General features: G+C 52.1%; 1 non-coding gene across 1 annotated transcript; it reads left to right on the top strand.

Annotated features, from left to right (window-relative positions):
- The first annotated feature begins 5,367 nt into the window (after nucleotides 1–5,367).
- LOC123808980 lies at nucleotides 5,368–5,473 on the top strand. The gene has a single exon (XR_006783866.1). It is a non-coding gene; the product is annotated as a U6 spliceosomal RNA (small nuclear RNA).
- The last annotated feature ends 12,025 nt before the right edge of the window (nucleotides 5,474–17,498 follow it).

Below are 17,498 nucleotides of genomic sequence, written 5' to 3'. Positions count from 1 at the left end.
ATTCACTGCTGGTGGACCCAGTGTCTGTGCCCAGTGTGGGCAGCTAGTGATGTCCTTCTAGCTCTGCAGAGACTATTTCTCCACAGCTAGTTTAAAAAGTAGGGGTCCCTGCTGCTTCCCCTGACAGAAAGCGCCTGGAAATGACAGGGAGCCTGGGGCAGGGGTTAGGCTTCCTCTGAGGCCTTTCAGCCTGAACCCAGTGGCCTGGGCTGGGGTGGAGGTGGACTCTGGGAGGTCTCAGAAGCCTGCACCTTGTTACTGCATAATCTTCCCCCCTATCTATTCTCAAGCTGTCTCCCTTCTCCCGCCCTCCCTCCTCTCCATCCCACTGCTCCAGGCCTGGTGCTAGCCCCATGACCCCCGCCTGGACACCTATAACAGCTCTTCCTTGGTCCCCCACCTCAACCTCACCTCTTTGCACCCAGTCCTTAGCATCCTTTATCCTGGAATCGCAGCGAGCCTCCGAAACACATAACAAGGGATTCACACCCCTCCTTAAGCATCTTCCAGGACATCCTGGCACCCAAATACCTTTGCCTGGAACTCAAGGCCCTTCCAACCTCTCTGACCTGCATGTCAGTCCTCCAGCACCACCCAGATCTCCGACCACACACCTCTCCGGTCAGTCGCCCCCTGCTCCATGGCCACCATGACCTTCCTGGCCCTCGCATCTTCTCGCACTACCTTAGCTCATGCTGTTCCCTCTGCTAGGGAAGCCCTCTTGGTCTTCTCCTCTCTTCTCTCTAATAAACTCTCATTCATTCTTAAAGCAGCTTCAAATGCCACTTTGTCCATGAAGCTTTCCTCAAGCCTAGGCTTCCAGTAATATTACTGTTTCCTTTATTTTGTCCATGAGAAGTTCAGTGGCATTTTATGGGAGTGCAAGGTGCTGCTGCCTGGATCGCTTCCTTTTGCGTGGAGAAAGGCATGCCTGTGGGACTATGATCCTGGGCTGTTGGTCAAATAGACCCAAGTTCAAATCTAGACTCTACCATTTACATGCTGGGCTATTGTGGTCCAGTGAGTTAACTTCTCTGAGGCCCCATTTCTTCAGCCACACTGGGCCCTGTGACAAATTGGTGGTTTCCCTGTCAGTCGGCCCTGTGAGCTATGTATAAGCAGCCCCTCTAAGACAGGACTGATGGGCATCCGCCATGGGGCCCAGCCTGGGGTGTGGGCCCCTACCACCATTGAAGCCCTGCCTGGCGCCCTTGTCTCAGCTCCTCCCCTTCAAACCCGCTCTCCACTGTGGAATAGAAGGCGGGTCAGAGGGCACAAGGTGGGGGCCTCTGATTGAGCATCTCCTGGCACAAGGAGAAGGACCCAGGTGTGTCCTGTCTGTGTACCTAAATGCTGACTAGTACAGGCAGGTGGCTCTGCGTGTGTGCACGCAGCTGTGTACAAGTGATTGGGCAAGGGTGTGAGTGTGTGTATGTTGGGGTACATGTGCTCGTGTGTGTGTGTGTGTGTGTGTGTGTGTGTGTGTAGCTGCTGTGGTTGTCAGCTCAGAGCAAAAATGCCCACACTTCCTGTTAAGAATCAACAAGAGCATCTTTTGTAGAAGCCCCAAGCCTCTCCGGGAGCATCATCCGAGCTGGGGGAGGAAGGTGGAAAGGCAGGGCAGGAGGGAAGAGGGCAGAGAGGACTCTTAGGCTGTTGTCCCACTCTGCTTCCGGATTATCGTATAACCCTAAACAGGTCAGGGCCTCCGTCTCCCTTTCTGTGAAAATTGGGTGAGGGATGAGATTAGGTGATCTCTGAACCCTCCCTCCCCCTCACATTTGGAGACTCAAATTAGTATCTGGAGTTTACTCTTCAGAGGGAAGCACCAGGCACAGTGCAGATACCCCTCCAGGCGGGCCCCTGACCCCCACATTAAGCTAACCCTTCCCAGACCATTCTCAGAACCCGTAGACTCTTCCCGGTGGTGGTGCGGGGGCAGGAACCAGGAGAACGTTTCCAGTGGAGAAGGGTTCGGTGGCAGCCAGTCTTCCACCCTCATCAACAACTTCCTCTCCAACCCCAACCCCACCCTGCCCTGCTCCCTCTTGGTTCCCACATCCTCAACCAGAAGAGAAACAAATTAGTTACTCAATAGGAGAAGGCAGGAGTCCCTGCCCTGTCCACCCACCCCATCTGCAGTGGGGGAGAGGAAGTGAGGGAGACACTGGGTTCACAGTCAATGCAGGCCCCTCGTCTTACATGTGCAGAGAGAGCCAGTGACTTGCCCAAGGCACAGTGAGACAGTGGCAATGCCAGCATGGAACCCAGCTCCCCACAAGCCTTGCCACATCCTCAGGTGCCCTCCACCCCAAGAAGGAGTCTCTCTAACTGATTCCCATTTCCACTGAGGGTGAATCAAAAGTACAGGAGCTGACACTGCAGCATGGGGACCTGGGACGAACCCAGGAAGCACTTCCCTGGGATTGGAGACTCCAGTTCAGGTGTCAAAGGAACACACCTCTTCCCAGACAAGCCTTTAGTGGAGGATACCCTGGAACTCAGTAGCTCCTTGTGGTTAGGAAGACAGTGGAGAGACCAGGCTTCCTGCCTGAGTTATCCTGCAGGGAAGCGGGTTGGATTCCAGGAAGAGGAGGAAAGCCATCATGGCCAGGCCCTGGTGCTCGGTACTCACACCCATGCCCATGACAGCTGTGGGAAGCGGGATTTTACAGGTGGAGAAACTGAAACCCAGAGAGGTTAAGTGACTTCCCCAAAGCCACACAGCTAGGAAGTAGTAGGACAGGACCCACAAATCTTTGTCTTCCCACTGACTAATTTCCCAAAACATTGGACTACAAGATGAGTTTAAAAACATGGTCCATAAGGTAAGTTTAGATGATACGGGGGTGAACTGTTCCTGTTTTTAAAAATAATATATCAATCCAAATGTAAATCATGAAAAAATGAATTAGCTCATCAAAACTTGTGATTTCACAGGTATTATTGCTTGGAACTAGGCTAAGTTTTGAAAGGGATTGATTTAAGGAAAAAATATTAAATGGATGATAGTTTAGGTAGCAAAAGTCTGGAAAGTGATTCATGAATGGCTGAAGCTTTTGAAACAATGCTTAAAACCTCCTGGTCAGAAGTGGTGAATATGGGCCTCTGCCAGCAAACCCAGAGGTGAGTCCTGAGTCGCTCTCTCCCACCCCCCACCAGTCCAGTCCTTCATGGGGGCAGCTCTGGCTCTGATGTTGCAGCTCCAGCTCTGGTGCTCCGGGGCATGTGAAGGGGAAGGTCATCCTGGGTAATGCAGCCCTAGGGAAGTATCAGACAGAGGGGAGTTCGCTACTGGCCTTGTTGGGGGGGGGGGGGCAAGAGGAAGGGCAGGCCTGCAGGGGCTCACAAGTGTGAGACCAAGCACCTAGGCACCTCTCCACCTGGGCTGCCCTGCCCTACTGGGGTGCCCCTTCCCCCTTAGTTTTAGCTCCTCATTTTGGGTCCTTGTTCCTACTCTCCTCTGTCTCTATCAGTTTCAGATTTGCTCATTTTGTAAGGAGCCACCTGGGCAGTGGGGAAACTCTGCCCTCACTGAAGAGGCACCTCCACTCCTGGGCCCTCCCTCCCCAGCCTCCAGGCCTGGCCTCCGGAGCCTGTGCAGCTGAGCATCAGGCCTGGCAGCAGGCCGGCCCCCTGAACCCAAGGGACCGAGAGAGGACACAGAGCCCAGCCAGGGCCTGGCCGGCTGACCATGCAGTGTGGAGGTCAGCCCCCCGGGGGCAGGCCATCAGGAGGCTGGGTGTGCTCACTCCAGGGCCAGGCGCCAAGGAACCTCCACTGTGTCAGTAGGAAGCTCTGTGGTCGGGAGTTGTGAGGCTGGGAGCAGGGTGGGGGAGTAGGGAGGGCTCTGTCTTCCTTTGGTCTGTTATCCTACTAGCCCTTGGGTCCGCCCAGCCTGCCTTCACTACTCATGGCCTGTTCGCTCACTTAGGATTTGAATCCTGAGTGCTCAGGATCATATTCATCAATAAACATTTTTAGGATATTTCTCCTCAAAGCTCTAGGGTGGATGCTCTTTACACAGGATTTTACTGAATCCTTACAACACTGGGTCTGGATCCTGTCATTATCCCCACCTAACAGGTGATAAACTGAATCTGAGAGAAGTAAACTGTCTTTTTTTTTATTGTATGATTTTTTTATTATTGTTCAGTCACTTGTTTCCTAATCTTTTTTTAAAAGATCTTATTTATTTATCTTTAGAAAGGGAAGGGAGAGAGAAGGAGGGGAGAGAGAGAAAGAAAGAGACATCAATGTGCGGTTGCTGGAGGCCATGGCCTGCAACCCAGGCATGTGCCCTAACTGGGAATCAAACCTGCGATGCCTGGTTCACAGCCCACACTCAATCCACTGAGCTACGCCAGCCAGGGCAGAAGTAAACTATCTTGCCCAAGGCCAAACATAGGGCAGGGGAGAGCCGGGATTCTGTCTGACCCCGTGTTTTCCCCTCCCCGTGAAGGGAGAGCTCACCCTGGAAAGGAAGCAAGACCTGACTCCCAGTTTAAATACAAAGCCCACTGGAAAAAGCCACCATGAAGCTTCGTCAGTTGCTTAAACCTTGGTGTGAGTGAGTGGGTGATCGCTGTGACTTGGAACTATAAACCTTTTCTCTCTACCATCTCATTTAGTCCACGCCAGCAAAAGCAGACAGAATCACACCTGTTTTGCAGCAGAGGAACCAAGACCCAGGGAAGTGCAGGAATGGGTCCCCAATGCCCTGAGCAGCCCCAGCCCCAGGCCCAGGCCCAGCCCCAGCCCCAGCCCCCGTGTTGGGACCATTCCTCCCTCCACACCACCATCCTCTGTCTCTCAGAGCACATTTTGACAGGAGGAGGGGTGCCAGTGTGAGGACCCAGGACCTCAGAGAGGGGAAGTGCTGAGCGGAAGTGGCCTGCGAGGAGAGAGCAGAGACTATCTGGTCACCCCCTGCCATCCTGATTTCAAACCTCTTTGTGTCTTTGTTGGACTTCCAGAGCTGCGTGCGGAACGTAAGGGCCGCCCATCATCAAAGTGAGACACCTGTCTTGCACGCTCTTCCCCTACAGCCCTCCACCGCCAGACTCTTTTCTAGCCCAAACAACTCTGTCCCTTAACTGGGCTCTTAGGACGCAGGGCCCAGAGTAATCACGGAGAGCACACATGGGATGAAGAGATGCATGCAGAGGGCTCCAGGCTGCTTATCAGTTGAACAGTTCAAGTGCCTCTTGGGAAAAGATTCTCCTGCTAACAGACTGTTTGAGTGTCCAGCTGGAGAGTGGTAGGTGGGTCACTGTCCAGTGACGGTGAGGAGCTGAATTTCACTTGCTTAAATAAAATAACAAGATCAGCATTCAACTTTCTTCTCTTTTAAGATTTTATTTATTTGTACTCACTTCAGCAGCACATATACTAAACTGAAACGATACAGAGAAGATTAGCATGGCCCCTGTGCAAGGATGACACACAAATTCGTGAAGCGTTCTATATTAAAAATATTTTTTTAATTTATTTTTAGAGAGAAGGGAAGGGAAGGAGAAAGAAAGGGAGAGAAACATCAATCGGCTGCATGGCCCCAACTGGGGACCTGGCCCACAATCCAGGCATGTGTCCCAACTGGGAATTGAACCGCTGACCTTTCGCTTCCCCGGCCACCGGCACTCAGTCCACTGAGCCACACCAGCCAGGGCTCAACTTTCTTATGTAACTGGAAAATAGTCCTTAAAAAAAGCAGGATCCATCTTTAAAATATGGTATCTCGCAGAATACAGCAGGGTGGACCTACGGCGGGGGCTTTGCCCCGTGCACGTGCCGGCGCCCCGGTGTCGCCCGGTGCAGCCTGCAGGCCCCTTCTCAGGATAATGTTCTTCAACTCGCAAAACAAAATAACACAGGCTTATAAAGGAAACCCACTCTATTAAAATGTAGTTACCACATGTTTTTAAAAAGCAAAGTTTTGATGTAGTAATAGTGCCTAATTAGTGCATGAAATATTAAGATCTGGCAAGAGGCCTAATAGCAACTTCAATTTGGAACTAGGGATAAATGTACGCCATATTTTGAAACATTTGAGAAAATTGCCATGTGGTTTGAAAATATCTACGATTCTGTCAGTGACACCATCACAGGTCCTGCTAATTCTGCTGTGATTTGTGGCCACATCACTGAAGAGAAGACGTTCAGGTAGAGGCCAGTGAAAGTACAGATGTGTTTTTTCCTCTTCCAGATGTTTAGACCCCTTGAATTCGGTCCTTAGGTCTTTGAGGGTTCCACAGACCCCAGATTGAGAACTCCTGGACTAGTTCTATCTTTCATTGTATAGCACATATATGTAATCATATCAAATGTCGTTTTCAAAATCGGATTAGACTTACAAACACAAAGTGCCAGGCGGGCAGTAGGTCTCAGTAAATGGGGCTCCTGGGCCCCTGTTGTGGTTTCTCTGTTGGCGTTCCCCTGGGGGAAGCAGAGCCCCGGTTTGCCCTCCCGGAAAGCGGAGCTCCCGGGCTGCAGGGGAGCCGGGCCTTCCTCCGCCGGTGTGGCCTCTGTGCCCCTCTGACCTGATGCCATTGATTAGGTCTGGGGATACTTTGACTGGCCCTCCACCCTGGGAGGAGCACAGCTTCACAGCTCTGCTCTGGGGGCCCCAGCCTCCAGGGCACCCCAAGGCCTTCTTCACTCAGGCCCCGAGAAGCCTGCATCCTGGGAATCCCCCAGAAGCCCTTGGATGCCTGCTTCCCCTCTTGACTCATTCGTGGTCACACTAGCACAGTCACGAGCCAGCATGACTGGGTCAGTGTTGACAGGCTCATAGGACACTTGGCCAGGAGTCAAGCAGCAGACATTGGCAGCCAGCTGGGAGGCCCTCAGGGCCCAGGCAGCAGACGCAAGCCTAGGGAAGAGGTCCACCCCAGTTACTCAGGCTTCGGGACAGGCCCAACTAGAGCTCCCCAGAGCTTCCCCCACTCCTCCCGTGTGGCCTGTCCCCACTACCAAGTACCCTTCCTCCTGCTCAAACTATCAGCGCCCTTGGAATTCACAATCTCCCCTCTAGCCAAAGTCTGCCACCTGACTCCCCTGCTCCAGAAGCTTTCCCCACATCACTTCTACTTTCCTATCAAAACCCACCTGTCGGTATCTGCTCTCTCAGGCAACTGTCTGTTATCTGAGGGATGCGGGGCTTGGAGTTCAAGGCCTGTACTCAGGCATTGCTTCTGACAGGCTGGTGTCCTCTGCCCCTCCGAGCCTCGCTCAGCATCCCCCTCTTTCACACGGACAGGTTTAGGCTGCTGGCCTACCTTTCATAGCTGTGCTGAGGATCGAAAACGTTTTTAGGTGTGCAGTCACTCTATAAACTGTAAAGCACTTTCATAGTTATAATATGGGACTCCTGGGTGGCAAGTTGATATGTTTCAATTTATCAGGGTCTTTCTGGAGAAGTGATACAAAGGACTGGCTTTAGCAGAGGTGCTCAGGCTATGGGGAGATTCACATAACCAGAAGGCCCAGACACATATTCCCACCCCCACCCAAACCACATCCCCAGGAAGACCTGCCCACGTGGGCAGTGTGGTCTTGAATCTGGGCAGGAGTTGGAAGACTCCGGAGGAATGACCCTCCTGAACTCAGCACGGGAAACTGACCAAGAGGTGTCGAGTTTGATACAGATTTACTTCTGCTTTAGGTATGATTCATCCTGTTTAGCTCAATCACTGTTGATTAAAGGGTGATGGAAGGAGGAAAGTCTGTGTCTGAGAAGGAAAACCAGGAGTGGAACTCCATTCTCAGGGGCAGAGGCTGGGGCTCAGGAGGGCGTGCTCAAACCATTTGTTAGCTTAGGGGCCTGGAATATGACTTGCTAGGAATGGTGCAGGAGTTAGCACCAGAAGACGTAGATCCCAGACCCTGCTCTGTCATACCCAAACTATGTGCCTGTGGGTAGGTCATTGGTTATCTCTGGACCTACGTTTTCTACCGGTTAAAGACCTGGGACAATCCCCAACTCAGCAGGGTCTCCTGATGATTCATGTGTTCACAAGATACAGAAATGCTTGCAGCTACCCACCCCACCTCCCAGGGTGCTCAGCAGTTACCGGACCTGGCCCTGAGCAGGTTGCCTGGGACTAGCCAGTGGTGTGTGTGTGCTCTTGACCTCACATAGGAAAGATTTCACAACTCGAATCCAGGTGATTTTTAGAGGATGTTTATCAAAGCTGGGGACAGTGAAACGAGGAAGGGCTTACATAGAAGCGACAGGAGAGGAACTGGGTGGGGAAATGAGCCCAAGCTGGCTGCTTTGGCTCACCAAGAAGTTAGAGAAGAGGGGGCCTTGGGGACAGGGTCAGGGGGTTAGCCCTGGACAAGCTGCTGCTGCCTGTTGCTCCCTGGTTGCAAGCCTTGTGGGGACCTTTAGGGTTTAGGAGAGGCAGGCCTGGGGGGGAAGGAGAGGGGGAAGGGGAAAGAGCAGCTATGCTGCTGGGAGGAAGAGTGTACAGGGACCTTCATTTTGAGGGGCTTTAAAAGCTGGGGGGTTAAGGGAAGTCTTAGAGGAGGATGGATCTCAATAGAATCTTCACCAGTGTTATGCTGAGGTACCAAAATGAGATCTATTCCCTTAACTTCATCTGTCCTTGGGTGGGGTCGGTAAATGGCACCAGTTGAATTTTTGCTATTTATCTCCCTGAGTAGGGTGACTTAACTATTTGCCCTCTGGTTGGGCAAAAGTGCAAACCATTTACTGTCAAATGCCCTTGGTTTAGGGAAGATAGGATTTACTAGACGGCTGCCAACTGCTTGTTTAACAATCTGCCTCAGTTTCTCTATTCTGCTTGTCCTGGCCTACTAGCCTGTCTCACAGTCCCCAGGCTGCCACCCAGCACAGCACCTGTTGAGGCCTCCTGTGTATCTCTCTCCTCACTGGGCTGGTGGTGGCAAGAGAGGGCAGTGCCTTCTCATCTTACTCACATACTCACAACCAACTTGAGGCCCGTGTGGGCATTCACGGTGCGTGCTGGCTGGCTGGAGGGAGAAGGACGGTGCCCCTGAAATTATTATCCCAGAACTCACATTGCAGCAGGGCCAGAAGCCCAGGAAGGGGCCCTCCCTCCCTGCGAGGCTGTGCTCACATGTCTACCTGTGTGTTGTTTGGGGACATTTCTTTCTCCTCTGGGGTCACAGAAAACCTTGCCCCCAGCCAGCAGTTGCCCCCAATGTCTGGGAGTGTTTTCATCGGGACCTTCTCTTCTTCTTTGGAGCTAGACAGTCTGGTTCAAATCCCAGCTCTGGTGCTTATGAGCTATAACCTTGGGCAAGTCAGTATCACTCTGGGCCTCAGTTTCCTCACTAGTGAAATGGGAATAATAATTCAGCCTACTGATAGGTAAATGTACATTCAGTTTAACCAGAAAATGTGAAATTGTTTTTTAAAGTAGTTGTGGGAATAGATAACTTCATATTTCCAATAAGCTGTATTTAAGGGCTCTCATGGTCCACATCCTCTCCTGCCTTTGTATTGTCAAACCTTTGCCAGCCAGATGGATGTCAAAGTGATATTCCTTTACCATGCTTACTCGTATTTCCCTGAGTGCTAATGAGGTTGAGTATGTCGTCATCTATTTATCAGCCATACATATTTTCTCTTCAGTGAGATGCCATTTATATCTTTTATTCATTTTTCTATTGCATTGTCTGTCTTTTTGATCATTGATTTATAGGTATTCTGTTTTTTTTTCCTATATATTCTTAATTCTAATCCTTTGTTGGTTATATAAAATAATTATCTTCTCCCAGTTGGTAGCCTTGTTTTTGACGTTATTCAAGATGTCTTTTGATGAGCAACTCATTAATTTTAAGGAAGAGAGCAAAAAGATATTCATCAAATATTGTTTCTAAAGGTTTTAGTATTTAATTTTTAAGTTCTTCATCTATCTAGAGCTGATTTTTTTGTGTGTATGGTTTGAGGAAGGGATTTTTGTTGTTGTTTTCATATGGGTAACTAAACTTTCTTTTTTTTATTTATTTATTTTTAGAGAGGGAAGGGAGGGAGATAGAGAGAGAGAAACATCAATGTGCGGTTGCTGGGGGTCATGGCCTGCAACCCAGGCATGTACCCTGACTGGGAATCGAACCTGCGACACTTTGGTTTGCAGCCCGAGCTCAATCCACTGAGCTACGCCAGCCAGGGCCCGGTAACTAAACTTTCTTTAAAAACAAAAAATATATACCTGGCTGGTGTGACTCAGTGGTTTGAGTGCCAGCCTGTGAAGTAAGGGGTCCCTGGTTTGATTCCCAGTCAGGGTACATGTCTAGGTTGCAGGCCAGGTCCCCAGTTGGGGGCATGCAAAAGGCAACCACACACTGATGTTTCTCTCCCTCTTTTTCTTTGGAGCTAAAAATAAATAAATACATACATCTTAAAAAAAAAGATTTTTTAAATTTATTTTTAGAGAAAGGGAACAGGAGAAAGACAGGAAGAGAAACAATGATGTGTGAGACAAACATTGATTGGTTGCCTCTTGCATGCCCCCAGCTGGGGACCTGGCCTGCAACCCAGGCATGTGCCCTGACAGGGAATTGAACCCATGACATTTCGTTTTATAGGACAACACTCCAGTCAGGGCTTGCTAACTAAATGTTCTAGCTCCATTGGTTGAACAGTCCTAGGGCCAATATCTTTTCTTTTTTTCTCCTGTAGTCAATCTTAGCTGACCTGGAGGGGTAAGGGGGAGAGCCCAGCTGAAGCCTGACTGACACAGACTGCCCTCTGCTCCTGGCCAGTGACTTCCTGAGGGGTCGCATCCAAGGAGCCACACTGTAGCTTTGCCTAAGCAGCCTCTGCCTGCATCTGAGCTCAGCATTAACCACTGTGTTAACAGATCTAACACACACGTACGGCAAATAATAATAATAATTCAAGGAATACTAAAAAGTATCACATGAAAAATTAATTTCTCCTCTCTCCAGAACCTCTGCCCAGAGGTAATCACTTCAGTAGTGAATGATTTGTATGTAGCTCTTATGAGATCTCTCCCTAACTGCAAATAATATGCTTAACGCCTCTGTCTCTTCTTCTTCTCCCTCCCCCCCTCCGCCCCTATTTCCTGATGTATCAACTCTGGAATAACTAATCTCTCTGCTGGAAAAGTTTGTTTCCTTACATCTGCCCCATCTGTCCTCCCTCCTCTCCCATTTCCAATATTTAAATTTTTTTTTAACGAATGCTAAATGTTACACCAACTCCTGCAGCTGCGGCCCCAGCAGTGTTTCAGGAAGTCCAGCCCTGTGAGGACACCAGGACACTTCCCATCGCCTCGTTTCCTGATTCCAGGCACCAACGCTGAGTCGCACAGAAGAAAAATAGCCTTTGGTTATCTGGGTCTGTTCCCAACAAGGGTGCCGGGAAATGAAAGGACTGGGACTGTTCGCTGAGGGGTAGGGGAGCCTGGGCGGGGGAGAGTGCTGCTCGGGGCTGCCACCGAGCCCACGCCCTGCCACAGGCTCCTGGGTGACACTCGGCAAATTCTTTCCCTGGCCTCTTCCTTCATCTGAAATATTGGGTCACTGAGGCTCCTCCCACTGTAGATAAGATCTTTCCGTGATAAGATTTAGAGTGGCAGCTCTGGAGAGGACTTTCTGGTCAGAGTAGAAAGGCCCTCCAGAGACACCAAATGTGAACACAATGACAGTGAGAATAGCTGCTCCTGCCTGCTGCCCGTGGCTGGGTGCCGTCCAGACCTTTCACAGGTGCGGCCCTGCACAACACTCACAACCCCAGGCAGGTGCGGTGCTCCTCGTCTAACAGAGAAAGAAACTGAGTGTCGGAGAGGTTAGGCAACTTGTCAGAGGTCACTGGGCCAGATGGTCTCCGCTCCTCCTCCGGTCTGTGCCCGATCCTGTTGGAGAACTTGGGTATTTGAAAATGCTGAGAAACTCCTGGGGCCCTCGGAGCCTCCGGAAACTGGTCAAGAGGCAGGAGTTCATCCTTCCTGAACTCATGGAGACCCTGCTTCCCAGGGCCACTGCAGGGACCAACTCTGGCCCAGGCCCAATAGGCGATTCTGAAACCACTACCTTTCAGGGGGCCTTTTCATAGCCAGAGAACAGCAGGGGGCTCCTTGGCCTGAGGTGACCTTTGTTCACCCAAGCAAGGAGGGACCCCAGAGAGTTCAGAAGGGCTTGGGGGCTATTTCTCTCCCCGGCTCTCCCCAGAGGCAGAGCCGTTTACACACTCCCCATCCCACTGACAGGCACACTCTTGGCCACATTACTTACTTCCTGGGGACTCTGGGGACCCACAGGCCTTAGCTTCAGCGTGGCCGGGCACTAGTCACAGCGGGGGCAAGCCAGCTTCCCTTCAGACTCAAGGCCACAAGTCTAAAAGGAAATGAAGGTGGGAGGGGCCCCCGAAATGCTGACTTGGCTGGAAGGCTGCCCCAGAGGAAGGAAGCGCAGAAAGGCCTGGTCCAACCAAGGCCGTGGTCAAAGCCGGCAAAGCCACCCTGGGGTCTCTGTGGATTTGGGGCCATACGGCTTTACCCGGGTCCCCCAGCCCCAGCTCCAGGCCAGGAGGCTGGAGGTAGGACTCTGACTGGGTCACGCTGTGAGCGAGGGACTGAATCAGAGCCCGGCCCTGGCTGCCCAGACTATGGGGCTTCTTCCCTCACCAGCAGCCAAGAGGGGTGGCTGGTGGGCAAAGAAAGCCCACATCTTACCCAAGCCCCTTCCCTGTGTGGCCATCCTAGGAATCTGCATTTCTGAGACCCACATTAAAAAAAAAAAAACAAAGAGAAACAAACAAAGCCTCTTTGCTTTTGTATGAGGTCAGGTGCCCCTCCAAGCTGGGGCACATTTGATAAGGCCCCAGTGTCTTGATGTAAGCTGCTGATCTCCCCTGCCATTGTGGCCCGTAGGGACAGGTGCCTTACATGCCCACAAGCGACATGTCCACTCACCCTGCCCACCCCCCTGGTTGCAGTCATGGGACAATAAATTGTCCTTCTAGGCCAGGATTCCTCAGCCTCAACACCGCTGATATTTTGGGCCGGTTGTTGGGAAGCTGTCCTGTGCACTGCAGGATGTTCGGCAGCGTCCCTGGCCCCGGACCCACTGGGTGCCAGCAACACCCCTCCCAGTTGCAGCAGACAAAAATATCCCCAGATGTTACCAGCATCCCCTGAGGGCAGCATGGCCCCTGTTGAGAACCACTGCTCTAGAGTCATTCTTCTTTCTTGGTAATGAGACTTTGGATTTCCATTGGCACGCGGTCACCAGGTTAAAACATGGAGGAGCTACGAGAGCACCCTTGCGGTGAGGTGCAGCCATCTGTGTGTCCTCAGGACGCCCTCTCCCTTCCCACTGGTTGGAGTACAAGTGTGGCGACTGCAGCCAAGTCGCTCGTGGGTCATGAAGTGAGTGTCCAGTGCTAAGATGACAGAACAGCAGGAGAGAAAGAGGTCAGGTCCCGGGTGACCGTGGGCAGCCATGCCAGAGATGGACTCTGCTGCTGGACTTGACTCACAGGAGAGAGAAGTGAGCTCATGTCACTGGCCTTTCTCCCCCAGAGCCCAGATTTTAGCTTCTGATGAACTTTCCTGACACCACGGCCTCTTGCCAGTCACAGTAAATCTAATCCTAAGTAGCATATCAAATATAACTCTGCCAAGCTTGTGGTTTCAATCACCCACCATCTAGATGCCCGTGACCTTCAGATCTGCCCAAGCCAAGTTCTGGCAATTGACCAGAACGTTCCACGTAGTTGCTGTCCTCTCCCCAGCTGGCCCCTCCCCTGATGCTATCTCAGTGAAGGGCGGCGCCACACCCCCGGCATCCTGAGAGTTGTTTCCAACTTCCTTTCTTCCCACTCCATCTCTCTCACATCCACAAGACCCCAACTTCTCCATTACGCTTCCTTAAAAAACAAAATCTCCTCCACCCCACCTCTGAAGTTGCTGTCGCAGCTCAGGCCCTCAGCATTCCACGTCTGGTCCATGGCAACCACCCCCTAACCGGTCTCCCTGCCTGCAATCTCCACCTCGAGGCCTGCCCTGCCCTCTTTAACCTTCTCACGAATCTTGCTGGTCTCCAGGACAGAGTCCAGCTTTCTGGGTGAACATCACAACCCCCTGCCTCTGCCACCTCGTTTCCCAGTCCCCCATCCCTCCCTCAGCACCTCCTCCTACAGGATATGACACAAAGAATTTGTCACAGCTCCAGTAACATGCCATGATTCTGGTTTTTGCACACCCTGTTCCTTCCATCTCAAATGTTCTCCCCAACTCCTGGGCTTGGCGAACTCTTACTCCTCCTTCAAGGCCCAAGGAAAGGTCACCTCTTCCACGAGGCCCTGCCTGATTCCCCCAGCGACAGCAGCCTGTTGAACCCTGCTCCGTGCTGCTGTGGAACTTGCCCATCTAGCTCTGGGTTCATTTCACTGCATTTACCAAGTTCAGAGGGTCTGTCTCCCTGACTGGCAGGGGGCAACTGTCAACAGGGAAGGGAGGCACTTTTATTATACTTGAAATCCGCAGCACCTAAGGTAATGTCGGCACAGAGTAGGTACCCAGCACACAATATTGTCACCCACTTACTAAGTGTCTACTATGTGCCAGGCCCTGAACGAGATGCTTTATCAAAATTACCTCATTTTATCCTCAAAATCACCCTGCTGGGAGACATGGGGTAGAGGTTCAGAGAGGCTGAGCAGCTGCGTCAGCTCACACAGCTTGTGCACAGCAGTGTCGGAGTCTGACTGTCCACCTGCCACACTTGGTTCTCCCTCGGGAGCTGGCCTCACCGCACGCCCCGGGGGGTTCTCCAGAGAACCACCAACCCTTGGAGCTAACCTGACCGGGCTGCGGAGCGGCCCTTCATCCTCTTATTCAGCAAACAAGTTGGGATTTCTTAAAAAGGAACTTTGAATAGCAAACCAATGAAAAGCTACCCAAGTTATTTTTATATAATTCATATACCTAACTTATTTATATATATGTGATGTTGTTAATTTTCCTATACCGATAGGCAAATTCAGGTCCACCATCTGAGTTGTTACTTCCTCCTCTCTGAAATCCGGAGGGACTAGATGACCTTGAAGATTCTTATCAGTGTTGATATCCTGTGATTCCACGATTAGTTTTCCAGATGGATGGTGGGCTGGTGAGTTTTGTTGGTAAGGGCGGTATACTAGGGGCACGGCAATGGGAGAGGGAGGGTATGGCAACCGAACAGCCCCACCCCCTTCCCCATCCCTTTATGACTTTGACCTTAGAGGTCCACGGAGAGAGGGGGCACTTCTGAGGGCCTCCTCCTGCCCCCTTACCCAGCCTTCAGAGGGCCTTGGCCAGCCTGAGGGCAGAGCTGGGCCTCGATAGGCCCTTAGCTTGGAGCCCAGACTGCGCGTTTCCTGCTGGGCCTCCGAGGGTCCCACCCCCACTCTGGGCCTCAGTCTGTGCATCTTCCCCGCTTTGCGCCATCCATTCTGGCCTCCCAGGCTCTGGCTCCTCCTCCCCTTCCTATTAGTGGGACCCTCTGGAAAGCCCCGCTCAGCCCAGCACAGACACAGGAAGGGGAGAGGGGAGGCTCCAGGGCAAGTTCCTGCAGAGGCCCAAGCGCTCAGCTGTGGCTGTTGGAGCCCGTCATTTCCCTTCCCCCGCCCGCCCAGCTGGGCTGCTGAGAAGTTTCATCACTGCTGAGTTGTTGTCCTTATAAGGGAAGGACCTCCAGAGCCTCTCCCTTGGGCCACAGCTGGCTGATAGAGAGGCTGTCATCTCAGGGTATCCTCCAGGTGCCAGGAAAGGTGGGGACACCCCAAGGCCACCAGAAGTCCCCTGGGCTGAGCCTTCATCTGAAGTCACAGACTCTCCAGAGAAAAAGCAGGAAGCAGTTGATTGTGGTCCCAGGCCAGGACCCCAGGGGGTCTGTTCCCCAGGTCCTAATACTAACTTGTGGTCTCCCAGGCAAATTGTATTGTCTCAGTTTCCTAATCTGTAAGCAGAGTGAACATAACTACATCTTCCTCATGAGGCCCTATGGTGATGCCGAGAGACCGACACAGGCCTGCCCGATAGCGGGTGCTCTGTGAGGCAGGGTGCTCTGTGAGGCCGGCCTGCTGGGGTTTAGTAAACGTCTTCTGCGAGGCAGGCTGTGGGCTAAGAACAACCCCGTGACAAGAGGAGAACTAGCCTGTTTTACAGGCAGGAAAAACTGAGGCACAGGGTGCCTACGATAACTCATTCCTGCCTGGGCTTTGAATCTAGATGTGTCTGCCTCCAGTTCTGATAAGTCATGGTTTTTCTGCTTATACCGGGCTACTTCCCCCAGGAATGTTGTCCCTTTAATAAAATGAGAACAGGGAGGAAGTCCCACCATCACCTCTCTGTCCTCTGTTCCCCCACAGAGCCTCTCACAACACAGAGCAGCCTCCACTTGCGTTTACGTGGCCTTTTCGGACAGTCCTGTCTCACGTCTTCGGACATGTCTCCTGGAGTGAGGAGAAAGGCTGGAAAAACTTGGAAGAGGCACAAAACTCGGTGGCTCCAGAGAGACATGGGGAGCTTTCAAGTCACCGGCACAAGTAGGGGCAAAGATGGGGGCAATCTGGATGCCCTCCCCCACCCCCAGTTCCTGCTCCTGTCTGAAGCAGCCACCTTGTGATTTGCATCATAACTACCCACAGGCCCTCAGGGCATGGAGATACCACAGCCTGTGTTCAAAAGGATGACCATCTCTGCACAGACCTCCAGCCCCCAGGACCTAAGGGAAAGTTAGTTCTCACCACATCCTTTCTCTGCCCTGTGGCTGGCTCCTGACACCTTCCCAGCTGCTGTCCCCTTGAAGGAAGTCCTCCAGAGGAGACTTTGTCTCTGGGCCAGGGTGGGGGGGGACACACCCCATCAATAAAGGCCCTCCTCTCCCTTACCTTGTCCTCCTCACAGGTAAGGGGCCCATGAAGGTGAAGTGATTTGCCTGGGGTCCCCCAGCATCTGCCAGCCCCTCACTCAGTATGGCTGTCACATGTCAGGCCAGTGGCAGGGGAATTCAGGAGAGACATGAGGGCCATACTCATAGCTGACAGGCCCGCGATCAGGTGCTTCCTGTTACGTTGGCCACAGGGACAGTCCAGCAGCCCTAAGGAGGAAGGGAGGCAGCCTTTGGGGAGCACGCTGGTGCTTTCCCACATAGGGGAGTGGGGAGCATTGCAACTCCCCTTTTGTGAGTAAGGAAACTGAGGTCCCCTAAGGCTGAGACTCACCATCATCCCTGGGTGGGGGTTGAACTTGGGAAGCTTGACTTAGAGCTCTGTCCACTGGCCAAAGAACACTCAGTGAAGCTCTGGGGTCCCGCTGAGATGTTTTATGAGTGCCACGGGCATACGGCGGGGCCCAAGCTCACGCCTAACCCGGACCAGGCGCTGAGGTTAAAATAACAGCTGGAATCACTTTGCATCATCATAGGAAACACCTGTGCAGGCAAGCGTCCTCAGCGGAGGCTAAATCTAGGGGGTGTTTGATAAGATGCCACATATT

This window comes from Phyllostomus hastatus, unplaced genomic scaffold, assembly GCF_019186645.2.
Source record: "Phyllostomus hastatus isolate PE091 unplaced genomic scaffold, TTU_PhHast_1.1 phas_scaffold_501, whole genome shotgun sequence".
NCBI classification, from domain to species: Eukaryota; Metazoa; Chordata; class Mammalia; order Chiroptera; family Phyllostomidae; genus Phyllostomus; species Phyllostomus hastatus.
This window is presented reverse-complemented; position numbering and strand designations above follow the sequence as displayed.